The 25,946-nt window shown below is 43.9% G+C and overlaps 1 protein-coding gene and 1 long non-coding RNA gene across 2 annotated transcripts in view; one reads left to right on the top strand and one right to left on the bottom strand.

Moving 5' to 3' along the window:
* The window catches only part of luzp1 (leucine zipper protein 1), a 131,779-nt gene extending 110,441 nt beyond the window's left edge, over window positions 1–21,338 (bottom strand). The window contains exon 1 of the mRNA XM_048612973.1: window positions 20,944–21,338. The gene's annotated coding sequence lies outside the window, so the exon portion shown is untranslated. The remainder of the gene's footprint in view (window positions 1–20,943) is intronic.
* On the top strand, window positions 10,026–21,965 carry LOC125486261. The gene is made up of 3 exons (XR_007264931.1): window positions 10,026–10,097; window positions 17,943–17,998; window positions 21,227–21,965. It is a non-coding gene; the product is annotated as an uncharacterized LOC125486261 (long non-coding RNA).
* The last annotated feature ends 3,981 nt before the right edge of the window (window positions 21,966–25,946 follow it).

Raw genomic sequence — 25,946 nt, forward strand, 5'->3', positions numbered from 1 at the left:
TTTCTGAAGAACGGTCTAGGCCCAAAACGTCAGCCTTCCTGCTCCTCTGATGCTGCTTGGCCTGCTGTGTTCATCCAGCTCTACACCTTGTTATCTCGAAGGTTCAAATGTTGCAGGCTCTCGGAATAAAAACTCGGGAACATATGTCTCTGCGCATTGACATTCACAGATAGAAGGCAAATTGTTGAGATTCAATGTTTGTGTGATATCTGGGGGTAGGGTGGTAGAGGGAGCAGGAATAGAGGGTGGGACCCACGTGTGAATACGTGTCACTGACCAAGGTGCCAGGTTTTGGACACCATCCTAATTTTGGTTTACAAATGTTAAGTGTTACTGAGAGGCCAACTTAAGATGGAGGTATCCTCTGTCTTTTATTACCTCCTCTGCCAGAGGCTCGCCTATCAACCTGCACCATTAAAATGACAGGCAGTGTGCCTTTTGACCATTATCTGTCTGATTCGGGAAAAATCACATCCAGGCGAATGTGTCACACATGGTGAGGAACTGCAACTTCCAGGTGACCCTGGTCCTAACCAAAAACCCAAACACTGCCCAAGCTGTGGGTACAAGGCGCAGAAAGATGTATTGGAATCATTTCCTCTTTGTTTTATTCAGCCATTTGCTCACTTCCCCTGGCAAGGAGGGGAAAAGTTTGCTGGTAGTTGTGTCTGTATTGAAACCTGCTGTTCTCCAGAACTAGAAGCTGACCCTGACCAAGTGCTGCAGACTGGCACATTCCAAGGCCCAGGACTACGTGCTGAGGGACGCACTAAAGCTTGGGGCAGCTGCTGCCAAGGGGCACCGGGGAAAGACCACTTTCTGCTGAAGGTAAATGGGGGTCTGTTCACTTATTGGACCCTCCCAGTGCCTCAGATATATGTAAATATAGTCTTGTACAAGTAAAAGATGCCTTTGATTTGTTTGTTGGATATAGTCAAACTCCAATGTTTGTTTGTTCCATTTTATGCTACAGCATAGAATCGAACTGCTTTAGTGACTAAAGATATTTTTATGAATAAAGTATATTTTTGATACGAAAAATGTGCCTGTAATTCCTATGTCAATGGCATCTAAATGATGATAGAGATCTGAAGAAGTTACATTGGACTCAAAGCGTTAACAGTTTCTCTCTCCACAGATGCCGCCAGACCTGCTCAGTTTTTCCGCATTTTCTGTTTTTATTCAGATCTCCAGCATCCACAGGATGTTAGAGACAACAAGGTGCAGAGCCTTTCTGCTCCTATGATGCTGCTTGGCCTGCTGTGTTCATCCAGCTCTGCACCTTGTTGTCTCGGATTCTCCAGCATCTGCAGTTCCTACTATCCACAGGATGTTGTTTTCGTTTGAATATCTGAATTATGAGTGGACAATGACAGCTGGAGAGATTGCAAAACGTTGCCATTCATTCAAGAGGATTTTGGTATGCGAATCTATAAACAGGTAAGGTACGAGCTGAGAAAGGATGGATGCTGGATTCTATTTAACCATGGAAATGTTTCACAACTTTCACTACTGGAGATTTACACATATGCATACAGGAGCAAGAGTTACTGATAGAAGAGTAGGAGTTACTGAAAAGCGACCAGGAGCTGGCTTGATCTTTCTTCTGTTTTAGTTGGCCTCTTGTTGTGTCCAGATTGACTTTAATTGGGAGCAAATTACTGCAGATGCTGGAATCTGTACTGAAAACAAAAAATGCTGGAAGTCACAGTAGGTCATTGAGAGAGAGAGAGCATGCTAACATTTTGGGTCTAGATGATCTTGACTCTTATTAGGACCAATTTGCAAAATAATTCATTCCTTCCTAGGATATCAAAACTGCACTGTTTCCACCTTTTCTTCTGAAACTGACAGGTCTTTAAAATACTAAGCTAATTGCCTAGCATGTGACCCTATCTTTATCACCATTTCTTGTAATGCTAATAGACCTCAGTCTCTTATCTAGCTTTCTTCAAAGAACACTTGAATGCTTTGCTGATTGTGTGTTAATATACTTTACCCATCGTGCGAACACATGGTGATTTTGGCACAATTCACACAGAAGCCTAAACCACTCTCATGGAACAACCTGAATAAACTGAGAGGGATGGACTGTCTGTGCAAAGCGAATGTTATAAGTTTACAGCAAACTCTTTTTCGTTGTGCAGTCACTGCATCAAATCTGCAGATCATTTCCATAAAGATACTGCAATATCATGCATTATTCATTCACACTTGCTCCTGATTCACTGCATTGAACACACTAATCTGAATCAGCGTGAATCAAATGAACAAATCTTACTGCAAATTGCCTTAAGATGGATGTGAGAAAAAGAGAGTTTTCCACCACAAGTCTTAGAGCATTGCTGCAAGGTTCTGCTTGTGCAAACATGCAAAGCTTTGAAAAGTTAGCAGCTGGATTTTCCCTTTAATCTAACTATCAATTCTGGATGTTTGAAGCCTGTCAATGAGATGGTGTTTTTTGGCACAGACAGATCTGAAACAAAGCCAACAGTAAATGCATTGCAGGAATAATATTTGATTAAAATTTTTAAAAAATACTTTTTTGAAAAAAGACCTGAGTTGAAAATTAAGTTCATAGGCCGCCATCATCGACAATTTGCTTTTCTGCCTATCTTTAAATATGTAATTTTGTTTTCCATCTTCTTGCGCCAGGGACCCAGGTTCAATTCCATCCTTGGGGACTGTCTGTTTGCACATTCTCCCCGTGTCTGCATGGGTTTCCTCCAGGTGCTCCGGTTTCCTCCCACAGTCCAAATATGTGCAGGTTAGGGTCGATTGGCCATAGTGTCCATGGAAGTGCATGATAGTTGGTTTAGCCATGGGAAATGCAGGGTTACAGGGATAGGGTAGGTTAGTGGGTCTGGATGGGATGCTGTCTGGAGGGTCAGTGTGGACTAGATGGGCTGAATAGCTTCCATACTGTAGGGATTCTATATTTCAACAGCTACTGTGGTCTTGAAGGAGCTAAATTCAGTCAATAAAAATATGCTGTGTTAAACCTTTGAACCAAACAGTATATATCAACTTATTTGTTCCTTCTAACAGCCCTGAAGAATTTAGTGAGGAAATCCCTCAACTGATATAAAAAGGACAAACGTTGCTTATCATAACTTAACTGCTCTTCATGTTATAGCTCTTACTTGGTATCTTTTTACAATTACAGCCAGAAATACAATGCAGTCAGTAATAAATTCCACAAAAATAGAAACTGCTGGAAAAGCTCAGCAGGTCTAGCAGCATCTGTGGACAACAATCAGAGTTAATGTTTCAGGTCAAGAACTTCTGAAGAAGGGTTGCTGGACCCAAAGCATCAGCTCTGATTTCTCACCACAGATGCTGGCAGACCTGCTGAGCTTTTCCAGCAATTTCTGTTTTTGATCCTATTATACAGCATCCGCAGTTCTTTGGAACTTTAATGGTGAAAAAAACCTTCCCTAACTGTATCTAACATTCTGCTTACACTCATAGGTTACATGCTGCAACGAAAATATCTTTTTTTGAGAAACCAGCTACAGCCTTTCAATTACAGTGAAAACCACTGTGTTTCAACTGCAGGCCCTGTGCTTCCCAAATATGGACATTTTGTACGGTATTTTCCTTTTATTGACTTCCAAAAAAAATGCTTAATCTTTTGGAGAAACTTCCCTGTTCTGAACTTCAGCAAAAGCCCTTGGGACTGATAAACATCTGAGCGAGCCAATTATGAAAACAGTGCTGACGGGGCTAGTGAATGTTTGCGTTGATCGGCAAGCAGAAATAAAACGAACTAAAATATTTTAATGCCACAGTGGTATGCACTGTAGGTAAAGAAATACAAAGGCTAACTGCTTCTTGTAACAATGGGCTATGATGCTTTTCTTTTGCATTTTTTTCTCTAATGTTTCATTTGTGGTTTCAGGACATTTTTTTAAAAACTGTGCTGAATGATGTGCCATCTACACCCATTTGGAAAATGCAGCTGAACTTTTGTACTGTAGTTTATCTGGATTACAAAGTAATTGTTGGAAGGAGTGATAAATCCCTCAAATAGAGATTAGCAATAAAGGGATTTCACCTCTGAATCTGCATAATACTATCTACAAGTGCAACAAGCCCTACAGAGGCCAGTTTCAATTACAAATAGACAGTCACAATTGAAAACGCTGACAGGACATGTACAAACACAAGATTTCTAATACATTATAATCTTCCCAAATCTTTTCCCCACTGTGAGCTCATTGCAAATTGCGAATACTGAGTGTTGCAGGGGCAGCGGGGATAGGATGGGAGAAGAAGATCTATGAGAGCGAGGGTGAGTTGTAGTGACAGTAGCCATTGCTGCTTCTAAACTCATGACCCCAAAATTTCAATTCGCAAAACCACCGATGGTCCCAGCTACTGGGTCCCTCCAAGCTGAGTGGTTGCACAGTTCCTCTAAGGTTCCACGTGCTCCACTTGGTGTGATCAGCCGGCCAATGCACTGAGCTCCAGGTTTCAGAAGTTGCTGCTGTGCTTGAACCTTGGGAGGACCACGCACTGAAAACAAAACTTTTGAGGGATTATTGATCCCAGACCCCGCTTTGGAAAGCCCCTTTACAATCGATATTCTAAAAGGGTTTGCTAGTCATATGCTAGATTCCCTACCCTGTTGCAGATGCATGTTTTTTGTTTATTAAAGAACAAATGACATTAGTTACTAATACTGGGGTCTTCTGACTTGGAGACATGTCTATAACGAATTTGTCAACTGCATAGCTTGTTATCAAATAGCTGAATTCCAGTTGCCCAGACCCAAAACGTCAGCTTTCCTGCTCCTCTGATGCTGCTTGGCCTGCTGTGTTCATCCAGCTCTACACCTTGTTATCTCAGCATTAACCTGGGGCTGTCCACCTATCAGCCAAACATTACATATGTTTTCCAGGCGACGTATAAATATAAAATCAGCACTTCAAAGGTCTTTGAAACATAAAAGAAGTTATCCATTGCAGATTGCCTGGTGGTTCTAACACACATCAGCCCTGTGGTCATTGACCTAAGTTAACTGGCTCCTTGATGAACTGTGTCTTGATTTTCAAATTCTCATCTTCATTTATAAGTCCCTCCCTGGCTGCATCTATCCGTTTCTCTGGAATCTCCCCTAGCCCAACAACCCCTGAGGCATCAGCTCCTCCAATTCTGGCCTCTGACTTTAACTGGTCAGTCCTGGATGACTGCCCCTTCCCTTGCTGAGGACCAAGGCTCTGGAATTCCTTTCCTACAGCTCTCCACCTCACTACCTCTCTTTGTCTCATGAAGATATTCCTCAAAACATACAAATTTGACTGAGCTTTTAATGAGCTGATTTAATAACTCCTTTTGCGGCTTCATGCTGTGTTTGGTTTTATAATCCTCCTGTGAAGTGTCTTGGGACGTTTTATTATGGTAAAGGCACTATATAAATATAGGTTGTTGTTGTTTGAGCAGGAATCACATACTTCAATGTCTCTCTCTCTCTTTCCTATTCCTCAATTCATTGTGACACCACGGGAAACTTTACAGAAAGGGAATGGGGTCAGGAATATCGGTGCTATCAGTCCTAGCCGTTTCACTGCGAATGGGAATGACATGGTGGGACTAGCAGCCCTTATTAATATTGAATAGGAATTTAAATCACATGGATTCTGCCACCAAAGTATTTTGAATAATTTTATCGTTGACGCCGGTCGTGGGGCACCGTATCTTTTTTACATTAATTCACAGGATATGGGCCCGTTATTGGCTAAGACATTATTTATTGCCTGTCACCTAATTGCCCAGTGGGTAATGGATCATGGTGGTGTACAGTGGATGCTCACAAGATGCGTTCCCAGAGTGAGAGGTTTGCCCTTTAATGAGACGTTGAGTAAACGGGGCTTAAATTCTCTGGCATTTAGAGGCACAAGAGACAACTTCAATGAAATGTGCAAGCATTCTGAAGGCGCCTGAAAGCATGAACGCTGTGAGGTTCCTTACTCTGGGCTTGGGAGCCTAAAACACGAGGGTCCAGTTCTAGGGTGAGGCAACCATCACTTAGGGCTGAGGTGAGGGACTCAGAGGATTGTGAATCCTGGGAATTCCCTCCCTCAGAGAGCTGTGGAACCATTGAAGGTTGGGACATTCATATCTTTGCTCTCTCTAAGGGAATCAAGGGATTATGGGTAGCAAGTGGGAAAGTGGAGGTAAAGGCAAAGATCAGCCTTGATCATATTGAGTGGTCGAGCGCTTCTTCTCCTGCTCCTATTTCTTACATTCTTACTGCAAACTCACACTGTTGGTTTATACTGCACTGGATGCCATGTAAATGATGAGTTATGGCATTAATAGGGGCGATTGTACAACTCTGCACTGCTAGCATTAATGGTTGGAAAATTGTGGTCAGTGCATTCCAGGAATTTATAGTCAGTGTTGCCAGCAGTCACTATGGCACCACAGCCTTAGAAAACACCCCAACCCCTTTCTTGAAGTGGTTTTCTTCTTCCCTTTGGCTGCCACCCTTGCATCCAATCCACAATTTATTTTTCTAAAAAAGGTGTAGGTGGTACCCCCTGGATAACAGCTTCTCGAGCCTGACCACAGTGTCTATGGTGAGTGTGCTGAGCGCAGGTTGCCAGACAGGGAAGGTTTAAGGGTCAGTCATTCTGGAGGCCACCCTAGTGTCGAGCTGAACAGCCATTCTCACTCACATCCCTGGAAGCTATGGAAATGCAGTCCACATTTGACCATCTTTGTAGGTGTGAAGTTACAGGAGCAGAACTGACGCAAGAAACTCCACACCAAAAAATTGCCTAACCCCAGGCTGCCTCTTAGCAACAGTTCTGAAGTATAAAACAAATCAAGAAGAACTGACTGACAGTGTACAGATATATTCCCTTCATTACATTTAAGGTTGTGCAGCAAATGAATAAAATATAGTCTCCTGCCATATAATTTGCCATATTACCCTACCCTGACTTATTGGCATTGGAAATAATGTACTGTGGTTGACTGTAGCGAAGAACTACAATTGCTGCAGGTGCCAATTTGTGCCCTAAGTTGTATATTAGTGTTAGCTTCAAACTTGTGCACTTAGTGCATTCATGTTCATAGAAAACACGCTTAAGAGTAAGAAGAAATCGTGTCAAAAGATGTCAGTTTTTCAGCTTGTCAGCAGTATTATGAAAGCAGTCAACCCCACATCTCTATCTCTCTCCACTTTCTCCACTATGTTCAGATTCTAATGTTGGATGACCTCTAATTTCTTCCAGTTAAATGCTGGGGGCACTTAAGTTGTGCCTTTCAGCCCTTCCTAAGGATTCGATCCCTCTTCTCTAGCCCAGGCCAAAGTGGGCTGTTGGCAACCTATCAAACGTGAAGCTGAGCTTCCAATCCCATCACAAAGACTGCCTGCCTACTTTCACTTCAGTAACATTACCAGCTCCCATCTGTATGTCAGCCCAGCTCCAGGCTGAGAGGCTCCTGGTGCCTCTGTCACAAATTTAACTATTTTAATCAGTTCCTGTTCCCATCCCAAGCTCCATGCTCTGTGATTGGTAACTCATTTCCCTGTTACTGTCTCTAATCCAACTTGCACCAATACTTACTCATCTAACAACCCTTTTTTGAAACTTGCTGTCCAAACACCTCCAATTTAAAATTATTGTATGTTTAAATTCCTGCATCTCTTTTTGTCTCTGTAATTTACCCAAGCCCGACAAGACCCCCTCCATCTCCAACCACCTGTACTATTCATTTGGATAACTCGTGACTTTTACGCAAGTGTACTTCAGATGGAGTTCTTTGCTGTAAGTGTTCATTGGCCATGAAGCAATTTGCAATGTGCTGAGGGCATGAAAGGCACTATACAAATCCAAGTTACAATGAAGGTTCATTCTACAATGTTTTGGGTCCAGTGACCCTTCTACAGAACTTCTTCAGTCCTGAAGAAGGGTCACTTGACCCGAAATGTTAACTCTGATTTCTCTCCACAGATGCTGCCAGAGCTGCTGAGTTTTTCCAGCAATTTCTGTTTTTGTTTCTGATTTCCAGCACCCATAGTTGTTTTTTATTTGGCTGTATAAAGCTTTCACACAGAAAATAAATAATGAAGAGGATGCAAACAAGCTGCAAAGAGATAAAGAAAGGTTAAGGGTGTGAGCAAGAGTGTAGCAGATGTAATATAATTGGATACACTATTAAAAGCTAGAAGTAAATCTGCCATCCTTACACATGCCATCTGACTTGCACGTGGCTCCAAACCCACAACAACATGGTTGGCCTTTATCTATCCTCTGAAAATCACCCAGCAACCCATCAAGGGCAATTAGGGATGGGCAATAAATACTGGCTTTAGCAGCAATGCCCACATCCCGTGCAAGAAGAAGTTATCCATTTTGGAGAGAAAACTAAGAGCCGATTTTGTTTTAAAAAGTGAGGTACTGGGAAAGGCTGGTATTCTTAGGGTCCGGTGCTATGAAACACAAAGTTGGGTACACATGACAAGCAACTAGGAAAGCAAATGATTTGATGTATTAGAAAGTGTAAGAATGAAGACTCACTGGAATTTGCAGGGCCTCAGTAAGTTCTGGGGCACTGTTTGCAGTATTAGACTCTTTACTTAAGGAAGGATATAATCGCTTTAGAAGGAGTGCAACAAGACTAGCCTGTTACCTAAAGTGCTTGTCCCTGTGAGATTGAGTACACTAGACCTATGTCGTCTAGAGCTTAGAGCAATGAGAGGTGATCTCACAGAGAAAAAAATACAAAATTGCTAAAGGATTTGACAAAGTAAATGTTGGGAGGATATTCCGCTGGCAGGGAAATCTGGAACTAAGGGTCACAGTCTCAAGACCTTGACGATTTAAGAACGAGATGGGGAGAAGTTTTTCCACTCAATGGATAATGAATCTTTAGAATTCACTGTGCCAGATGATAATGATGCTCAGTCATTGAGCATGTTCAAGACAGATTCAAGTTAACATTTTTGCATATCAAGGGATATCCAGAGATATGGAGGTACCTTCGAAAGGTAACGTTAAGGTTGAGGATCAACCATGATTTTACTGAATGGCAGGGATGCTCGATGGGCTGAATAGCCTAGTTTGTTACACTTTATATTCTTTTAAACACATTTACCACAATTAAACACAAATACCACATTCCGATGTGATTGGTTGTAAATTTGCTTTTAATTCTTTCATGAAACGTCCATCTCACTGATAAGCTGGGCATGTGTTGCCCATCCCAGTTGCCTTTGACCTAAGTGGTAGTTTAAGAGTTAACCTCATTGCTGTGATCTGGAGTCATATGGAGGCCAAACCAGGCAAGGGAGGGGCAGATTTCCTTCCCTAAAGCACATTAATAAACCAGATGGGGGTTTTATGACAATTGCTGATAGTTGTCATGGTCACCATTACTTGCTTTCAATTCTAGTTTTTGTGATTAATCAAATTTTAAATTCTACCAGCTAGGATTTGAACCCATGTACCTTGAGCATTAGTCTCAGCCTCTGGCTTGTTAGTCCATTGACATTACCATCATTGTCCCTATACAGGGCCCCGAGCCTAGCATTGTCCAGCTGGTCACCCCTTCAGTGCAGTCAATGAGATTGGCCTCAAAGTTAAATCAGAAAAGGTCAGTATGCAGCGATCTGACAGACTGCAGTGCTGAAAGCTCAGAACTGTTTTAGTGGCAGATATCCTGCTTTGGATTTTGCTGGATTTCCCTTCAGAATCCCAACAAATCAGCCTACAGTTCAGTTAATGCAAGAGTCCCTGGCCAAGAAAAATTCTGCCAATTCATTTTAAACAGTCCCATTGTCTGGCGCATTTTTCATAGACCCAGAAATTAAAATGGTGAATTAGTGCTGCATTGTATTTAAACAATGCCAAACGTCGCAGTTTATGGAGTGTTGGACACTGATGAATTAGGATTTTTTGACAACTCTTTAAACTTAAGGACAGAATTTGTTTCTCTCTCACGCATTCTCACTTCCCCCCATTTTTGTATCTCATGAAAACAGAGAGAAATGGGAAGTTTCTGCCAATCAGCTGTGTACGGCTGAGGTACAAAAACAGCAGAGAAATGATGTTTATGTTCTTAAAGTTAAATTTTTGAATCAGGTAAGTAAAATGTTTATTTATATATCTTCTGACTTGAGAGTCTAGATTCTAGATACAGACTGAAGTTGTACATTCAATAAATTTATGCAGAATTATTGCCAGTTCCTGTGCAAATGGTGACAAACACTGAAAAGCTGCCCAACATCGTTCACCAGATCAATCTAAACGGAATTGCTTTTGGCCATTTACTCAAGGCTGAGCAGCACTAATCTTTCCATTTAATCTGTCTGGGTTGGATTATGGCTATCTTTCCACCAAAATGATCAATCCCTCAAGATCTGCAGAATATATTCCCTTTCGCATTGCTCAACCTCAAGGCAGGCTCAAAATTCAGAAAACAAGTGATCCTGGTATGATTTAACGTGGCTGTGCCACACAAGAGCCCAACTATTTCAATAAATCTTTTAAACCTGCATTTAGTTGAACAGAAGGCTAAAGGGGGGAATGCCCTTCAGAGTGACTCACTGCACAGTGCAGCAGCATTCAGTAGCATGATTGCGAGCCATCTACAAGGCTTACTGTGGCAACTTGCACTGCCAAGGCCCCCTGGACAATAATGGTCATACCAGCAACCTCTATCACCTGGTAGGACATTGGCAACAGATGCATGGGAACACCGCTAGTTTCCCTCCAAGTTGCAACACAATATTATTGGGTTTCTCGGTCAAAATCCTGGAACTCCCTCCTCACATCCCAAAGACTGCAGTGGTTCAAGAAGGTGGCTTACCATCACCTTTTTCAGGGCAATTAAGGATAGACAATGAATGTCAGGCTGGTTGAAGACAAGCTATGGTGTATGTTTGAGGATGACATACGGCAGAGGAGCATGGTGTATCACAATAACAGAACTTGGGTGGTACGGTGGCTCAGTGGTTAGCACTGTTGCCTCACAGTGCCAGGGACCCGAGTTCAATTCCAGCCTCAGGTAACTGCCTGTGTGGAGTCTGCATGGGTTTCCCCCAAGTGGTCTGGTTTCCTTCCACAGTCCAAAGATGTGCAGATAGGGTGGATTGGCCATGCTAGATTGCCCATAGTGTCCAAGGATATGCAGGCTCAGTGGATTAGCCTGGGGGAATGCAGCATTATAGAGATTAGGTTGGATGGGATGCTCTTCAGAGGGTCAGTGCAGACTGACCAAATGGCCTGCTTCCACACTGTAGGGATTCTATGGTCTAACTTTTGGCAGGAATAGCTATAAGCCACAGCAATAAAAACTAGCCTTCCTACCAATGTTCACATCCGTCAATGTCCACAAAAACTGAGGCCCTCATGCAGTCAGAGCCTGCACATCATTCACCAAAGAAGTTTGAATGTTGCAAGTAAAGTTCTTGTTATTTATTTTGTTAAATAACCTCTTGTCTAGGGAAGTGATCTTCCCTCCTATCCTAAAAGTACTAACTTTGCAAACCCTCCTGTGGTAGATCAATTATAGCCATTCGTATGTAAATAAATCCTGGGTGCTATACATTCATGAGTAAATGAACAGCAGCTTCTCAAAATAAAGGTGTATGCTCACGTGAAGGAGTTGTACAGTTCACTGCATACCGATGTGCCGATTACATATATCAAAGGGAGGTGAAGTCTCTGGTCTAATAACCAGAGCCCCAGGCTATTGGTCTGGGGACAAGGGTTCGAATCTCACCATAGCAGCTGGTGGAATTTAAACTCAATAATAAAAGTCTGTAATGCATAAAGTTAGTCTCCTGTCTGGTTCACTAATGACCTTTGGGCAAGGAAATCTACCGTCCTTAATCAGTCTGACTCACATGTGACTCCAAGCCCATACCAATGTGGTTCACTCCTAATTGTCCTCTTAATTAGCCCAGTCAGCCATTCCATTTAAGGGCAATTATGGATTGGCAACAAATACTGGCCATTCTGCATGAAAGATTTTTTTAAAATGTTGCTAGGTCCTGATTTATTGTGATTCTGGGGGCTTGGATGGTTTTAAAATGGCCCAACTCAGGCCCTGCAATTTCTGTCAGCCTTAGACAGTGAACAGGCACAGTTATGACTATAAATCGAAGAAATATTTTGCATGTGAGGGGTTTAAACAGAGTAAACATCCTACACATGAAATTCACTGCAGAGCCTTTGCGTGCAGTACTGTTGTAAAGACTGCAGTGGTTAAGTGATGCAGCTTCTGCAGTGAATACTGTAAAAGGCAGCCTGTTGGGCTGCTATTCTTATCAACAGAAACCCCGGCAACACAGCATCACAGAGACTTGAACCTTCTGTGAGGCACAAATACACTCCTTGCTGTTCAGTGTAAGTTGCTGGGATCCTCCGTCTTGCTCATGATAACTTGTAAAAAGGCACATTTAGGGAACACTGATCCCTGGCAATGGCTTTCAATTATTGCACGTTGGAGATTTATCACCAGAACAGCCTTCCTCACTACCACCTCTACCAGTATGGTTCAGCTGTCCTTTCCTAATGGCACTGCCACATACTGGGTACAATTAACCCACCGTGATAGCACCGTCTAACCAAATGCTTCTCTGCCACACCCTGAGGGCACCTTGTTTCTTGTTGGCTTGTTTTTGTGACTGTAACCAAACCAGCTTCTGTCCTCCACGTGAAAGGTGAGCTCTCCAGCAGTGGTGGGTGAGTGCCTGTTCCAGTTAGGTCAGTCCTGTCTGCTTCATCAAACTGTGCCTCAGATAGCACTGTTCACTCCTTGGCAGGTTGGTGTGAGAGGCATTGGGTAAGTCAGCTTCTCATGCCTGCGCTAAACCTAGCACACAACTCTCTACAATTACACTGCCATCAGCAATTCAGAACGAATATCACAGTGGTGATAAAAGAACCGAGTCTCTTTCTCACTGTCTTTGCAAACAAATAAACAGGAGTGTTTAAACATACTGGGGAATGGGCATTGAGGGTGTGTTCTGGGAAAAGGCTGGTTGACCAGTTGGGGGCAAGAGATCATGTGACGAAATCTCCAGGAATACATCCAGCCAAAGCTGGCAACTCTAACCAGACCTGTCACTGCGACAGGGTTGGTGTAAGTGTTTGAGTAAGTCATAGGTTTGGTGTTGGTGAGAGAAGGAGGTAAACCTCCCAAACAGCCCCTCAATTTGCCTGGTAACGAGAAGCCAGGACTAATCAGTAAAGGCATTATAAATGTTTAAATGGGCAGAGCAGCTTTAAGTCAAACTGTCCCTGTTTTTACAGCACGCCCTGAAAAGCCACAACAAAACAAAGGATGTGTGTGAATAAGGCATGATAGGCTGTATCTTACTGAAGCACGTTTACAAACAGGACACTTTACTCCCTGTGAGCTTTCAGGGCGCTGATAATTTAAGTTATATAAATTTTAGGAATTGTATAATCTTTGGCATAGACAACCTTTTAAAACTGTATTTTCAACATTTTTATCCTTTCTTCCTCCTCTTCCAATTTAAAAGTACAACGTTAGACTGGAATGCATCCAGTTCCAACAACAGCTTTTATTTATATAATGCCTTTAACATCATAAAATGTCCCAAGATGCTTTGTGGCCAGGAGCAGTATGAACCAGAATTGAAACATGGAGCCACAAACTGATATTATGGTAGGCGATGAGACAGGTTCAAAGTCCTGAAGGAGGCATGAGAGATGATGAGGTCTAGGGACAAATTCCAAAGCTTAAGATATTGGCAGTGAATGGAAAGGTACCAAAATAATTTCTCCCCCACCCCCACCACTGCCAATGATGATTCTGGCAAACTAAAGCCGGTGATCTCTAGATATCGTCCCAGTAAAAATATTTTATTTGGTTTCTTATCTCTCTGGCCCAGACAGTGTTTCGCATACGGAAGGGTGTCCCTCATGGACATGGTTCTCCTCCACACAGCTTTTGATGCAATTCTGGTGTTCAGCTCTAAAGGCACTTAATGAACTCCCTGGTATCCCACAGACCAAAAATAGAAAGCAATGGCCCTGAATGTAATCATGATATATGGTCCAGGCATGTCAGGTAAAAAATCCTGGAATTTCTTGAAAGCGTTTGCCCCACCCAGGCAAGGTTCAAGAGTGGCCCATGACAATCTTTTCCAACCTTTTCTTTATACTATTTCCTACATTAAAAACTTCAAATGCGTTGGCTGTAAAGCCCTTTGAGATGTCTAGTGGTCATGAAGTACCCTACATAGATGCAAGACTTTCTTTCTTTGTTTAGAACTCACATTAGTGAGTGCTTTGTAGTGGTTTAAAAATCTCTTGTACAACTTTCTGCATTTGGGTTGAGCTTTAATAGCAGGAGGAGGCCATTCAGCCCTCTGAGTTTGTACTGCCATTCAATGAAGTCCATGATTAGATACATTTCTCAACTCTATGTACTCACCTTCACTATTATTACTTCAGACCTATGGGGAAATTCCTCAATTATGTCCTCCTAGGGAGGTGCACTGCTCCCAGAAACCACTGGAAGTGAAGACCTTCCGTGCAAAATGGAACTGTACCATCAGCAAACCAGCTCCAGATCATGAACCTACCACACTTCTCCCGAGAATACACCATAAACCATTTTGCCTAATCTTCTGCACACAGAGAAATTACAACACAGACAGAGGCCCAATCAGTCCCTGTTCACATTTACTGTCCACACAAGCAAACTGTTTTTAATCACCTTTACTCAAACCTGTGCCATGCATTGTGAGTAGGCACATCAGCAACCGACAGCAGAGTGTGAGAGATTGACGGACAGAACACACACACTCACACAAACACACACACACACAAACACACAAAACATGTGATGTGAACTCTTTATTCTCTCTAATGAACGCCCTGAGAAAATTCCACATTGAACTACAACTTGGCTAGAATTCTGACCACAGAATCACTGCTACTCGGGCCAAATCAATAGCAGCTGGGGCTCCTGACACTGCGGAAACTCCATCATTGACTCTGTAGAGTCTATGGCACTGATGGATGCATAGTCATACACACAGCTCCTTGCCAATCAGATTACAGCAGGTGTGGTATAAGCAGTATGGATGGCAAACCCGAAACTGATGAGCCCCGGATAAGGCCCAAGTAAAAGGGCCAGCTTTGTCCAAGTGCTTCTATGTAAGGGTTCAGTTTGGAAGAGAGGGTGAGTAAAGCGTTGTTGGTGATTTCCAACTCAATTATTCAGCTTGTTAGTTGGGAAAGGGTGGGGAGGCATGCAAAGGTTGAGCTCAATCCCAATGGCCAGAGATTGGGAACTGTATACATCTAAACCTAACACAAAGGCTCCAGTGAGCACAGGGTGGAAAAGGGTCAGTTACCCTTCCCATGGTTGAATAGTCCACTTTCATTGACTGATTAGCCAATGGATAGCTTACTGAACACTGACCATGGTTCATGGACCCATAGCATGGTAAGTAGCAAGATCTCCAGTGAAGTAGAAAACATGTGAAAAAATATATATTTTAGTTTTAAGTATTAGCAGACCACAAGATGTAATTCAAAAATATCTATTCAGAGCAAGGACTGAGGTAGTAAAACCCTGAACTAACCCGTCTGATATCCCGAATGCATATTTTAAAAAAAAATATATTGACTCTGAGGGGTACACTTGATTTAAAAATAGATATGGTGTTCACCACTTTGAAGAAAATATTACCATGTGCGAGCTTTCATCTCTGCAGCATTTAAATGTGTACCATGATTATGCACAAGATTAGGGTGAACTGGGTTTGGTTTGGATCAATGGCATAAAGGAGGTGGAACCTGCTATTGCATTGTGAGAACATCACTTTAATGGAGATCATGTGAAAAACGAAAGACTCACGTTTATAAACAGCCAATTAAGTACTTTTGAATTGTAGTCACCGTTTTAATGCAGAAAATAGAACAGTCACTTTTGTGCACAGCAAGCTCCCACAAACTAACCTCCCCCCCCCCCCCCCCCCCCCCCCCCCCCCAATTTCTGAAGAAGGGTCCCGACCCGAAACGTCAACTTTCCTGCTCCTCTGATGCTGCCTGGCCTGCTGTGTTCCTCCAGCTCCACACTGTAATTGTCTCTGACTCCAGCATCTGCAGTTCTTACTATCCCACAAACAGCAATGTGATATTGGCCAGGTAACCTGCTTCGGTGCTTGTGGTTGAGGAACTAATATTGAGCAGGACAATGAGAATAACGCAAATGCACTTTGTCAACACAGTACCATGGAGAACTTTGACAGCTTCGTTTGGAGGGCTAAAGTGAGAATCTTATTTTTTTGCGCTCAGTCCTTAGACGAGAACATGGCGACTTACAGACAAGTGTGTTATCATGGCTGACACACTCTTAAAAATATCCCCCCACCTCCACTGACTCAGCAGGCTGTTTCTTTTAATTACTTCATGGGACGTGGGCATTGTTGGCCAGGCCAATATTTATTACCCATCCCTAATTGCACAGAGGGCAGTCAAGAGTCAAACACATTGTGGAGAATCTGTAGTCACATGTTGGCCAGACTGGGTAAGGATGGTGGATTTCCTTCCCGGAAGGAAATTAACGAACCAGATTTTTTTTTTTAAAACAACAGTCAACACTGATTACATGGTCACCAATGAACCAGCTTGTTATTTCAGACTTATATTGAATTCAAATTTCACCATTTTCTGTGGTGGAGATTTGAATATTGCTCCCAGACCAATAGCCTGGAGTTCGGGAATTACTAGACCAGTGACATTACCACTGTGCCACTATCTAACAGAGGATGAGCTGTACCCTACAGGCCATAAAACTATGGTCTGTGATGGAAGCTGTTATTGCTCATGTCCTGCTTCTGAACCCTCCTACAAAGTGCACACTGTGGCTGTCAGGTGAACACACCGACTCGTGCTCAAATGCGAAACAGGTGAAGATTCCAGCCGGTGCTACGTTTGGACGAGAATAAACACCCTTCTCGCTCCACCCAAAACCAGGCAATCTCATTTGAGAGGAGGGGAAAAGAACCAGATAAAAGCACAAATCAACTCAAGGGAGAGAAAAAAAACTCATCTGGGGAATTCCCTATGGTCACATCTAAGCAACTGAAACTCATCCAGAAGTTCCCACTGCCCTGAATTCCCCAATTTCGTAAGAGACGATTTTCTGCCCCAATCAGAAACAGGCCCAGCTCTCACTTGAAGGAATTATTACATTGATACCCACCACATGGGACCTGTTGCAAAGGAGCACTTTAATCTGGGCAAAACTTTCGGGCTCTCCGCGTTCCTTTAAGATTTGCCCAACGGCCCATCTCATTGACATCCACCTGTTCTGATGTGAGCTCCTGTGGCTTGGAGCATTTTTTAACTTGGTAACACACACGAAAAGCAGAATTGGATGATTTTGCTACATTACAGATGCAATATAAATGCAAATTATTACTTTGTGCTGGTGACAATTCCAGCTCTTCAGTGCTTCAATACAGGTGATGAACTAGCAATTTGAACAAAATGGCCAAGTAAGAAAATGTCTGGTTTCAAGGCTGATACTTTGTCTTTAAGAACATGATACACTGTGTAGAGCTATTTTAAAATGGAACCTTAGTTCTTCAAAAGAAAAATGTCGTTCTTGGTCTTTGAGAAAATACTGTAAATAATAACGTGCAAAGCATATTGTCACCTGAAATTTGAGCTAAAAAGAATTAGGTACTGCTACCAAGTGAACACATCAAAACATTCACTCTGTTCATGATTTATGTTTTCTGGCATGTGCCACGTTTATGTCCCTGCTGGTACATAACTCAGGAGATCAACATTACTTTGCTTGTTGGACAAATAAATGGCACCTCCTCAGTTTTTAATGAATGAACTGGGCAGTCAGTTCTGTAAGGCAGTCACTGTGCTCTGGATTGTTTCAGGGTTTCATAGACTAACATCCTGCTCTATGTCCTCTTGCAGGGAAAGCAGTGGCTCAGTCCAGCTCTGGAATGGAAGCGTCCAGATTGCAGAGATAAGTAGGTGCATCTCAACCTTTTCGCCCTTAGTAACCTCTGGTCAGAGGAAAAGAGAAATAATCCCGGGATTTTTCCTCCTCTTCAGTATCTCGCCATATTTGCTGGAAACAGCATGCAAGGGGTCTGCATGATCAGAGTTGTGATGCTGCCCTGTGACTGAACAGCCTCAATAATGACGAGCACTCATTTAATGGGCTAATGGTACAGCAGGGGCAGAGACCGGGAGCAGGAGAGGAGGGATCGAGTCTGATGCCTTTATGTGTCCAACCAGCTGAGACAATAAAGGGGACATTGTCTGCAACTGAAGCAATTGAGAATTTAGTCGTCAATACTGTTCGGAGGTCAGACTGCAGGCTGAACCCATTCTTTTGTCATTGTGAGCAAGATACACAGGTAAATTGCACAAGACAGAACAAGCAGCCTGTACTTCTGTTGTAATGCCAGACGCTTATTAACTGTCAGTTAGTTCCACATATTCAGGAACCCTCTCTGTGGTTGCTGTCAGAGTCAATCAATGATTAGACAAGTGACAGTGCACAGTGGGTCAAGTTCGTCTGTGTCAGAAGCAAAAGTCATGTTATATCAGTTAACAAAAAAAATGATGTTTTTCCTTCAGTTGGACCAGTTCCTCATGATGTGTGTCAGATTGAAGCTACCTGCTCTCACTGAGCCACATTGCAGCATCCAACACCATCTTTCACCAGCCTTTTACTGTGGAAACAATGTAGCTAGGCAATAAATCTAAGCAAAATAAGTGGATAGGCTGGTTGACAAACTTTTTTCTTAATAAAGAGATCTTCCCGTCCTTTTTATTATTATTTTGAGTCAGAAGTAGTTCTGATTAAAGTAATCACAGATGAAAGACTTTCATGTCTGAACTCCTCTCACCAAGAAAGCACCAATTAACTAGCTCCTGTAGATGTCAGTATCAGTATCATGGAGTTCTGAGGAAGGGTCACCGGACCCATAACATTAACTCTGATTTCTTCTTCACTGATGCTGCAAGACCTGCTGAGGTTTTCCAGCAACTTCTGTTTTTGTTCAGTACCATGGTACTTGCCATTGTGCTTTTATTATGTCTTGCATGATCTTGTTTTCTGAAATCTTATCTATTTTTGCAGTAATTCAATGCCTGAATAAAGTTTGGCGAATAGAAGAACATACAACACCTATTAAGGTTACTTCAATCTATCTGTGATCCAAAGCTACCTAGAAAAGTACATCCCATCAAAACGGCTTATGCAAACAGTTGCAGAAGTTAGATATGCCCCCTGCTTTCCCAACCCCCTCACTCGCTTTGTGTCAGGACCCAAAATACTGGAGATCTTTTCCCTTCTCTATTCTGCATGATTGAACAATTCCTCTGCAGAGGCAGCCTCACAGCACAATGTGACTATGACTGCAAAAGCTCACAGCTGATCAGAAAACAAAACACACACATAATGATCATAAATCTCAGCGTAACTGAGACATCCCCCGGTCCTGAGCTCCCCCACTCAACTCCTTCAGATATAGGACTGATGTGATGTTTCATTTCAACAATGCTAAAAGTAAGGATTGCTTCACTCTTTATGAAATGCAAGCATTATGACAACTTTCTCTGCCACTGTTGGTGTGAACAGTTGCTTGATCACACAAAAAGGTCTGTGAGCTCCCCCCGATTAACCTGAAGCCCCTGTGATAGCTGCAGAGCCAGATGATTAAACAGCACAGCTTTGCATTACTTGGATTTGATCATTTACTGCAGTATCCTTTCCACAGCTTCTCCATCCTCTCTCTCTCTCTCAATCCTGCAATCCTATCCTCTCTCTCTTACTCTTCCCCTCTACCCTGCTTTCTCCTTCTCTTTCTTCCTGTCCTATTCCTTCCTATCCATCTTGTGGTCTCTCTCCCTCTGCTCTGCTCTCTCTCTCCTGCTCTTTGTAGACTTATCACAAAATGGTTATCTCTTGAAAAATGGAGGCTGGGGGGGTGACCTAATGAGGGATTTTTAAAATTTCAAAATCTCTGGATAAAGCGGATACAGAGAGATGCTTCCCCTTGTGGGGAAGAGCAAAAGTAAATGCAATGAATATACAATAGTCACCAAAAAATCCAATTGGGAGCTCAGAACTTTTTTACCCAAAGAATGATGAGAATGTGGAGCGCGCGACCACAGGGAGTGGCTGGAGTGAGTAATGGAGCTGAATTCAAGGGAATGCTAGAGTAGGCTTTGAAGGAGAAGGGAACAATGAAGGAGGAGGGGAGGTGGCACAAACACCAGCATGGGCTATTGGGCTGAATGGCCTGTATATCCTATGTAATTGATCCATCCTGCTGCTCTCTCTCTTTCTGTTCAGCTCACTCTCAGTATTTTGCACTGTTCTATCTCTCTTTCCTGTTCTCTTTCTCCCTTTGATCTGCTCTATAGCTATCTTTCCTGATCTCTCACTCTCTGTCTTGATCTCTCTCTGATCTCTATCCTGGTCTCTCTCTGTTCCAGCTCTACACCTTGTTATCTCAGATTCTCCAGCATCTGCAGTTCCTACTATCTCTCTCTGTTCTGTTCTTTTTCTCTCTTTTTCCTGATTGCTCTCTCTGACACTGTGTTCTTTCGTTGTATCCTAATCTCTCTCTCTATGTATATATATCCTGGTCTCTCTCTCTCTCTGTGTCCTGTTCTGCCTCAATTTTCTCTTGCTATGTCCTGATCTCTTTCTCTCTGTATCCCGTTCTCACTCGCTGTGACCTGATCTCTCTCTATCCTAGTTTCTTTTTCTCTGTCCGTCCTGATCTCTTCCTCTCTGTGTCCTAATCATGCTCTCTGTCCGTCTGCTTCTCTCTCTCTGCGCCAATAGAGAGACCAGATCGGAAACCCCTTCCAGCTTTGGGAACACACGCACTCACAGGTCCTAACTCCCAGCGCCGAAGCGAACAGAAGAAAGTGAAAAGCCACGTTCTCTTACCTTCCTAGAAGTGTAGAGTCCAGGGCAGCAGGGCTCCGGTAAACTCCCTTTAGCTTGAGCAGTGCACAGATCCTGCTGCAGACCCCAGCCAACCCCAAAACTACCCCCCCCAACATTTTCACCATCACATTCCTTACCACCCCTCCCCTCCAAAGTAAAGTGTTTTAACAATGAAAGGTGGGATTGCTGTGCAAAAGTGCCGGCCTCCTGAAGCAGTGATGTCATTTCATGGCCATATTTGGTACAGAAACTGATTCCTTCTCTCTCTCTCTCTCTCTCTCAGTGAAGGAGGAGCCTGAACAGTTCCTGAAACCACTCGGAGCTGGAATCCAGACTGAAGCAACGTTTCAAGTCTCAGCAATTCCAACAGGAAGCAACTCTGGCTGCTGTGGGGAGGAAACCTCTGAGCTACTTCTCACGCCATTGTTTCTGCAACACTCCTAAGTCACTGCAGTTCCCTTCCAGACATACAGCCCCCTCCAACAACACTGAGGAAGCTCATTCATTCCAGCCGCGTTTTATTTTAAAGTCACAGGCGCTTCTTCATGTGCAACAACTTTTCTAATCGAATGTAAAGGTGACTGATTCCCCTGATGTACACTTTGCTTTCTGGTAATCCAGTGTTACTGCCCCGCATGTTAATGCTCCTACAGTGCCCGGGGAGGCTCTTGTTTGTTAACCTCGGCCAGCCCAGCGCCTCTATCCAACCCGCACCACTTTACACAAGGGCTGGGAGTCCCAAAAAGATCCTTTCGACCAGTGGAATTCGGCTAATCGTCCAGGGATCACAGTCTGCTGCTGTAGATCCTGACAGTAAACACCACCCCTAAATAAAAGTCTTGGGACTAAAGCAGGCACGAAAGAGAGTCACTGGAGTTGAGAAAGCCAACAACATTGTACCCTAGTTAGTAATGAACATCAACAATGAACCCAGTACCTTTGTTCTCACTTTTACAGAATGTATTGAAATGACTTGCTTTTGTTTTAACAATAAGATGTCTGCTGTATACCAGGATTCACTTTTACTGCCGTTGTGTACAGTTCCTGTCCAACTTTCTTCTCCCCCCCCCCCCACTCCAAACTTAAACCCCACTACCCCTGGGAATGCTGCCATGATGGGGAGCAGGCCTTAAAAGCACCAAGTAATTTCTCCCCTCCGCCCCCTAACTAAATGAGCTACTTTTCAGGTGTAACTCCATGTGGTGACCTTCAGCCAGCTCTTTCACTGTGAAAGCATCACATCACAGACATGTCAGACCCTCCGATGACAGATTCTACCCTCGCACTTTCCCACAAACGGGAGTCACTGGGAACTGCAGATGTTGGAGTCAGAGACAACACAGTGTGCAGCTGGATGAACACAGCAGGCCAGGCAGCACCAGAGGAGCAGGAAAGTTGACATTTCGGGCACAGACCCTTCATCAGGACTGGGGAGGGGGGTGGGAGCTGGGAAATACATAGAGGGAAGAGGGGTGTAGGTTGGTGGGATTCCTCTCCCACTGGCCCAATCAGTCCCCCTTCACCAATAGCCTCATCCACTTTACAGAACTTGTCCTTACCCTCAACAACTTTTCCTTTGACTAGGGTGGCACAGTGGTTAGCACTGCTGCCTCACAGCACTAGGGACCTGGGTTCAATTCCACCCTCGGGCAACTGTCTGTGTGGAGTTTGCATGTTCTCCCCGTGTCTGCATGGGTTTCCTCTGGGTGCTCTGGTTTCCTCCCACAGTTCAAAGATGTGCAGGCTAAGTGGATTGGCCATGCTAAATTGCCTGTAGTGTTCAGGGATGTGTATATTAGGTGGGTTTTAGGGGGATGGATCTGGGTGAGATGCTCTGAGGGTCAGGGTGGACTTGTTGGGCTGAATGGCCTGTTTCCATGCTGTTAGGGACTCTATGATCCTCCCACTTCCTACAAACTAAAGGGGTGGCTATGGGCACCTGCATGGGTTGAGCTATTCCTGCCTCTTTATAGGATACGTGGAACTGTTCCGCCAGCAGTATCCCTCACCTCTTCCTCCACCACATTGATGACTGTATCGATGCTGACTAGTGCCCCCATGAGGAGCTTGAACAGTTCATCAACTTTACTAACACCTTTCACCCCAACCTCAAATTCACTTGGACCATCTCTGGTACCTCCTTCCCCTTCCTGGACCTCTCTGTCTTCAAATCTAGTAACTATCTCAGCACCAACATCTATTTCAAACCCACCGACTCCCTCAACTACCTTGTCTACACCTCCTCTCATCCACCATTCTGCAAGAATGTGATCCCTTGCTCCCAAGATGGAGCGTTCCACTTCATCCCAGATGTCCTCCTACTTCAAGGATCGCAACTTTCTCCCTCCATTAATCAAATTTGCCCTCAACTGCATCTCTTGCATTTCATGCGCTTCTGCCCTCAAAACCCCTCCTCACAACAAAAATAAAGACAGAGTCCCCCTGGTCCTCACATATCATCCGACCAACCTCTGCATCCAGCGTATCATTCTCTGCCACTTCAAAGACATATTTCCCTCCCCACCTCTATCTGCGTTTCACAGGGACTGCTCACTCTGCAACTCCCTAGTCTACTCCACACTCCCCACTAACCTCACCACACCCAGCACCTTTCTCTGCAACTGCAGGAGGTGCTACACATGCCCCTACACCTCACCCCTCACCTCCATCCAAAGCCCAAGACAAACTTTCCATTTCCAACAGGATTCACCTGTATATCCTCCAACCTGGTCTACTGTATCTATTGCTCCCGATGTGGCCTCCTGTACATCAGTGAGACCAACCGTAGACTCAGTGACAGGTTTGCAGAGCACCTGCGCTTCGTACACTGTAATCAACAACACCTTCCAGTCACCAACCATTTTAGCTCCCCCTTCCCACTACCATGTGTGACATGTTCATCCTGGGCCTCTCCAGTGTCACAATGATGCCACATGCAAACTGGAGGAGCAACATCTCATATTCCACCTCTGAAGTCTACAGCCCGATGGCCTAAACAGAGAATTCACCAGTTTCAAAATCTCTTCACCCCCAGCCTCATCCCATGTCCAACCCTCCCTCTCATCCCTGCCTCCTTGACCTGACATGACCTATCCATCTTCTTCCCCAACTATCTGCCCCACCCTTCCCACCAACCAATTCCTACTACCCATTCCTGCATCCACCTATCACCATCCTGCCTACCTTCCCCCAGCCCCACCCCTCTTCCCTCTTTCTTTCCCAGCTCCATTCCCCCTCCCCAGTCCTGATGAAGGGTCTAGGCCTGAAACATTGACTCTCCTGCTCTCCTAATGCTGTCTGACCTGCTGTGTTCCACCAGGAGTGACTGCAGTGTGGCCAGGAGCTGTAACACCTGCATCACCTTCCTTTCCCCCTCCCTCCACCTCCAACCAAGTGACGTTGCGGCCATTTGAGATCAGCTAGTGCAGGCCAGACTGATGTAGTGTCTGTAACACACAGCATTACACTGAATGCTGCATCAATCATTGGGGTGAGCATACAAGCCAAACTGAAGGCCCTTTCTATTTTATTTGGTGGATTCTCTCTTTACACTCTTCATCAGGTTGCAAGCTTTTTCCCAAGTATATACTTTATTCAAAATATTTTTAGGAGTACATGATATACCAGTTTACATTTAAGATTCTATACAATCCAACTTTCTTCAATACACTGTGTGTCACTATCGTTATAAGTTATCTTTACAATTTGCATTTCATGTCAAACATACAGCCTCTGGGTTTTTACACAGGTTCCAGCCCCTCACTGCACTATGGCAACAGGCCCTTAGTGTCTGGCCTTAGTCCATTGTCTGAAATGCTGCTGGCTTACTGTAGTTGATTGGTTTACACAATGCAGTGTTAGCAAGGGAAGAAAAGTTGCTTGTTTGCAGTCAATGGAATGCTAATGGTGTTAAAAGTACCTCAACATTTAGAAGAGTACAAATGCTTACAATATGAAATTTCTTACTGTTTTGTGGTAAAGATTAGTGTCAGACTACAATTAACCTGGTACCTCCTGGTATGTCCTTTTACACTAGTACTGCACTTCCTTTTATGCTGACAATTCCTTTCATCATAGAATCGCAGAGTTGTAATGATGCAGAAGGAGGCCATGGTGCCTGCACTGGCTCTTCAAGAAAGCATCATTACCTTGAGCCAGAGACAATAGGAACTGCAGATGCTGGAGAATCTGAGATAACAAGGTGTAGAGCTGGAGGAACACAGCAGGCCAAGCAGCATCAGAGGAGCAGGAAGGCTGACGTTTTGGGCCTAGACCCTTCTTCAGAAATGGGGGAGGGGAAGGGGGCTCTGAACTAAATAGAGAGAGGGGGAGGTGATGGTAGAAGGTGGATAGAGGAGCAGATAGGTGGAGAGAAGACAGACAGGTCAAGGAGGCGGGGATGAAGCCAGTAAAGGTGGGGAGTGTAGGTAGGGATGTTGGGATGGGGGTTGGTCAGTTGGGAGGGAAGGGCGGGTAGGTGGGAGGGAAGACGGACAGGTCAAGGAGGCGGGGATGAGGCGAGGAGGTAGGAAGTTGGGGGGGTGGGTCAGTGAGATGGGGGGACCTTGAGCCAGCCTCCTGCCTTTTCCGCATTCCCTCGCACACATTTCCGGGCAGTGTGTTCCATAACTTAACTATTTGCTGCGTGAAAACATTTTTTTCTCTCAGATCACACTTGTTTCTTTTGCATGTCACTTTAAATCTATTCCTTTTAGTTTGTAATAAAAACTGAAAGAACTGTGGATGCTGAAAATCAGAAACAAAAGCAGAAATTGCTGGAAAAGCTCAGCAGGTCTGGCAGCATCTATGGAGAGAAATCAGAGTTGGAGTTTCTGAGGAAGGGTCACTGGACCCGAAACATTATCTCTGATTTCTCTCCACAGATGCTGCCACACCTGCTGAGCTTTTCCAGCAATTTCTGTCTTTTATTCCCTTCTAGTTCTTGATCCTTTTCCAGGTGGGTACAGCTTCTCCCTATTGACTCTGTCCAGCCTGCTCACAAT

Source organism: Rhincodon typus, chromosome 27 (genome assembly GCF_021869965.1).
Source record: "Rhincodon typus isolate 14 chromosome 27, sRhiTyp1.1, whole genome shotgun sequence".
NCBI classification, from domain to species: Eukaryota; Metazoa; Chordata; class Chondrichthyes; order Orectolobiformes; family Rhincodontidae; genus Rhincodon; species Rhincodon typus.